This window comes from Durio zibethinus, chromosome 23 (assembly GCF_047325235.1).
Source record: "Durio zibethinus cultivar Kanyao isolate XHJ-2024 chromosome 23, ASM4732523v1, whole genome shotgun sequence".
NCBI lineage: Eukaryota > Viridiplantae > Streptophyta > Magnoliopsida > Malvales > Malvaceae > Durio > Durio zibethinus.
The window spans coordinates 14,611,779-14,616,778 of NC_143184.1; the positions used below are offsets into that span (position 1 = coordinate 14,611,779).

General features: G+C 50.6%; 2 non-coding genes across 2 annotated transcripts in view; both read left to right on the forward strand.

Moving 5' to 3' along the window:
* The first annotated feature begins 2,892 nt into the window (after positions 1 to 2,892).
* Positions 2,893 to 4,700, forward strand: LOC149512270 (18S ribosomal RNA). The gene has a single exon (XR_016332927.1). It is a non-coding gene; the product is annotated as an 18S ribosomal RNA (ribosomal RNA).
* A 294-nt stretch (positions 4,701 to 4,994) lies between these two features.
* LOC149512271 (5.8S ribosomal RNA) overlaps positions 4,995 to 5,000 on the forward strand; it is a 156-nt gene continuing 150 nt past the window's right edge. The window contains exon 1 of the ribosomal RNA XR_016332990.1: positions 4,995 to 5,000. This exon is cut by the window's right edge and continues 150 nt beyond it. This is a non-coding gene — a ribosomal RNA (5.8S ribosomal RNA).

Sequence of the window (5,000 nt, forward strand, 5' to 3'; positions counted from 1 at the left end):
GACTTGCTTAGACTAGGGATGAACTCCGTATGCCTAAGTCAACCCATGAAACGAGCGTGCGGGCACTCAGCCGGCCAGAGAGGTAGAATGTGCAAGCTGGGGATCGACTCGGTCCCCCTTTACATGCTGTCGATCCCGCTATGGGTCCTGTTACCGCAACCCTCGATCCGGTCTGATCTTAGACTGGGAATGAACTCTGTATGCCTAAGTCAACCCACGAAACGAGCGAACGGACACTACGCCGGCCAGAGAGGCGGGATGCGTAAGTCATGGATCGATCGGGTGATAGGTGGGTTCAGGCACATCTTTATATTTCTGCCATGCCAATGCCATTTTTATGGCTTGTAAATTCATACAATGGTCCCCTAAGCCTTCATGTGAAGTTTCGTGGCAAGACGACCCGTTTTCTATTTTTCACGATTTTTGAAACTTTTTACGGTTCGGGAGTTTTTAAAAGTTTTTTAGAAGGAGTTTTGGCCCCAAATTTGGTAGACATGATCCTTGTATTTTTGTTGGCATGCACAAAAAAATTCAGCTAAAAACCTAAAGTGGAGAAGATTTTGTGACCATTTGAAAAAAGTATCCTCATTTCAGACACTTTAATGGCTACCAGCAGCAAACCTATAAAATCTCAAATGCTCTTTAAAGGGGTGTGAGTTCTTGAGGTTTGATGAGGGATAGGGGGCCAATATAAGGGCCAAGTACCAGCACCCATTGCACATCATGTGCGCACACCCCCTCGGCCCCCCCAATCGTCGGAACCCCTAATGCCGCTGGTTAGGTTCTCCAATGATGCTTCTGTGATGCTCCGGTGATGGTACCTCGGGCGAAAAAAATGTGGCACTAGCACATGCTCGAGCCCAGCATGTGCACCGCGGCTCAAAATCAAACTTTGGCCAAGGCCTCGACCATCAATGGCACCTGATGGCACATAGTGATGGCACATAGTGATGGCACATGCATCGACCATCATCGACACAGGTTACCCTCTGGTACGGGCACTTGCCTCGACCGCCATTGGCATAAGCTGGGCCCTGGTGCGGACAGTTGCCTCGATCACCATCGACACAAGATGGCCCCTGGTGAGGGCGGTTGCATCGAACACCATCGACACATGCTGGGCCATGGTGCGGGCGATTACCTCGACCACCATCGACACATGTCGAGCCTTGGTGCGGACGGTTGCCTCAAACACCATCGGCACAAGCTGACCCTTGGTGTGGGCTCTTGCCTCGACCACCATCGACAGAAGATGGCCCCTGGTGCGGGTGGTTACCTTAAACACCATCGGCACATGCTGGCCCCTGGTACGGGCGGTTGCCTCGACCACCATCGGTAGAAGATGGCCCTTGGTGCAGGTGGTTGCCTCGAGCACCATCGGCACAAGTCAGCCTTTGGTGCAGGCTCTTGCCTCGACCACCATCGGTAAAAGATGGCCCTTGGTACGAGCGGTTATGTCGGACACCATCGGCACATGCCGAGCCTTGGTGCGAGCGGTTGCCTCGAACACCATCGGCACATGTCCGGCCTTGGTGTGGGCACATGCCTCGATCTGGTACGGGCGGTTGCCTCGACCACCATCGACACACGCTGGCCCTTAGTGCGGGCACATGCCCTAACCACCATCGGCACCTGCTCACCCTTGGTACGGGATATGCCTGTTTGGAAAAAGTGTCCCTGTTTCAGACACTTTAACGTCTACTGATAGCATATCTGTAAAATCTCTAATGCTCTTTAGGGGGTGGTGGTCTGGCATCCCCTCTCTCCCTTATGGGGGGAGTAGGTGTGCGTGATGGGCCTCCTATTACGTACAACCAGGGTAACATCCCTAGAGTGAAATACAGGGTGTGCATGCCTTCCGACCATTTTGTTCGACAACTGGTTGCTCCGGTGATCGGCAGGCACCATGGCCACGACCGGTTGGCGTGCATGCGAAAAAAGAGAGCTAAGCTCAAGCCCGTGCACACGGTGGATGCTGTCTTAGACCCCATACCAAGTCTTTGAATTGAGTAATGGCTCCCTAGGGTGGTACGAGTAGAAGCTGTGATTACGGGCTTGGCCCGGCCAGGTCTCTCGGTATTTGACGGTCTCGCGGTCCCTTCTCATCAACCACAAAAATGAGTAGGCCTCGACGAGGCCGTGCAAGCAGTCGACGTTACCCGAGACCCCAGGAAGAAGTCTCTGAATCGGGCAACGTCCCCATGGGGTGGTGTCAGCGGAGCTCGCGCGTGCGGTCTCGATCGAGCCAAGCATTGGTGGTGTCACTTTGTTGTTGCCTGTCAGATGGTAGGGGCAGTCTCGTGGCGCTTGCTCATGTTTTTCTCATGCCAAGCGGTTGTGGCGTGGCCTCGCACGTCGTTTCCTCCAGTCGCTCATCGAGTAATTGATCGGGTGGGTTGTGGATTGACGCGCGTGGATGCTACCACTTGTACGCAATGGGTATATGAGTGGTGCTATGGTTGTGTGTGTTGGCAGGCTCTGTGCTCGATGCATCGAACTGTCAACCCATCATCCTCTTCAATCTTCCCCCTACGATCGTCATACCCAGAGGGTGCGATCGAGATCCTGTGTTGCATACCTGAATCGATGGAAACCGGATGTCTCGCCATCCCTCATCCGTCTCGTGTCCCAAGGGGCCACGGATCGGACGTCAATCGTGGTCGGTGTCCCAAGCGTGCCACCCAATCCTCCGTGGCCGCATTGGTGCACCGGCGTTCGATCGTGCTCTCAGATGCGAAACATTTAGCGGGCGCAGGCTCTCGGCCCTCGTTCGTTCGATGCTACACATTTTACGTGCTCAACACGCACAACACTTACGCTCCCTGTCAGGCTCTATTAGTCGCTTGATCGGTGCGTCGAGGCCCACGCGATGCCAATGTCTTGAAGGAATGCTACTTGGTTGATCCTGCCAGTAGTCATATGCTTGTCTCAAAGATTAAGCCATGCATGTGTAAGTATGAACTAATTCAGACTGTGAAATTGTGAATGGCTCATTAAATCAGTTATAATTTGTTTGATGGTATCTACTACTCGGATAACCATAGTAATTCTAGAGCTAATACGTGCAACAAACCTCGACTTTTGGAAGGGATGCATTTATTAGATAAAAGGTCGATGTGGGCTATGCCCGTTGCTCTGATGATTCATGATAACTCGACGGATTGCACAGCCTTTATGCCGGTGATGCATCATTCAAATTTCTACCTTATCAACTTTCGATGGTAGGATAGTGGCCTATTATGGTGGTGACGTGTGACAGAGAATTAGGGTTCGATTTCGGAGAGGGAGCTTGAAAAATGGCTACCACATCCAAGGAAGGTAGCAGGTGCGTAAATTACCTAATCCTGACACGGGGAGGTAGTGACAATAAATAACAATACCAGGCTCTATGAGTCTGGTAATTGAAATGAGTACAATCTAAATCCCTTAACGAGGATCCATTAGAAGGCAAGTCTGGTGCCAGCAGTCGCAGTAATTCTAGCTCCAATAACGTATATTTAAGTTGTTGCAGTTAAAAAGCTCATTGTTGGAACTAGAGTTGAGTCGTTCGGTTCGCCTCACGATGAGCACCGGTCTACTCATCCCTACTGTCGATGATGCACTTTTGGACTTAATTGCCCGGGTCGTTCCTCTAGTGCTGTTACTTTGAAAAAATTAGAGTGCTAAAAGTAGGCCTACGCTTGTATACATTAGCATGGGATAACATCATAGGATTTCAGTCCTATTGTGTTGGCTTTCGGGATCGAAGTAATGATTAACAGGGACAGTCAAGGGCATTCGTATTTCTTAGTCAGAGGTGAAATTCTTGGATTTATGAAAGATGAACAACTGCGAAAGCATTTGCCAAGGATGTTTTCATTAATCAAGAATGAAAGTTGGGGGCTCAAAGATGATCAGATAGTGTCCTAGTCTCAACCATAAACGATGCCGACCAGGGATCGACGGATGTTACTTTTAGGATTCCACCGGCACCTTATGAGAAATCAAAGTCTTTTGGTTCCGGGGGGAGTATGGTCGCAAGGTTGAAACTTAAAGGAATTGACGGAAGGGCACCACCAGAAGTAGAACCTGCGACTTAATTTGACTTAACATGGAGAAACTTACCAAGTCCAGACATAGTAAGGATTGACAGACAGAGAGCTCTTTCTTGATTCTATGGGTAGTGGTGCATGGCCATTCTTAGTTGGTGGAGTGATTTGTCTAGTTAATTCCATTAACGAATGAGACCTCAGCCTATTAAGTAGCTACGCAGAGGTGATCTTTCGTGGCTAGCTTCTTAGAAGGACTATGGCCACTTAGGCCAAGGAAGTTTGAGGTAATAACAGGTCTGTGATGCCCTTAGATGTTCTGGGCCGCACGTGTGCTACACTGATGTATTCAACGAGTCTATAGCCTTGGCTGATAGGCCTGGGTAATCTTTGAAATTTCATCATGATGGGAATAGATCATTGCAATTATTGGTCTTGAACGAGGAATTCCTAGTAAGCACGAGTCATCAGCTTACGTTGACTACGTCCCTGCCCTTTGTACACACCGCCCGTCGCTTCTACCGATTGAATGGTCTGCCAAAGTGTTCGAATCGCGATGACGTGGATGGTCCGCCACCTGCGACGTCGCAAGAATTCCACTGAACCTTATCATTTAGAGGAAGGAGAAGTCATAACAAGGTTTCCATAGGTGAACCTACGAAAGGATCATTGTCGAAACCCCGCTCGAAAAATGACCCGCAGACGCATTAACGAAACACCGAGGAGGCGAGGGTGCCCCCATGCCCCGAGCCCCCTCCGACCCCGGGAGGGTGCGACGGTCGCTTCGTCCCGCCTACAGGGAAGGCAAAACGATCGGCGTCATCTCACCCACTGTCGAACAACGAACCCCCAACGTGAATCACGCCAAGGAACCGAAATGAAAACAGAGAGCGTGCGCCATCGCCATCCGTCCGCGGTGCGTGCGTGGGTGGCACCGTGACTCCTTTTGTCATGAAAAAATGAAACGACTCT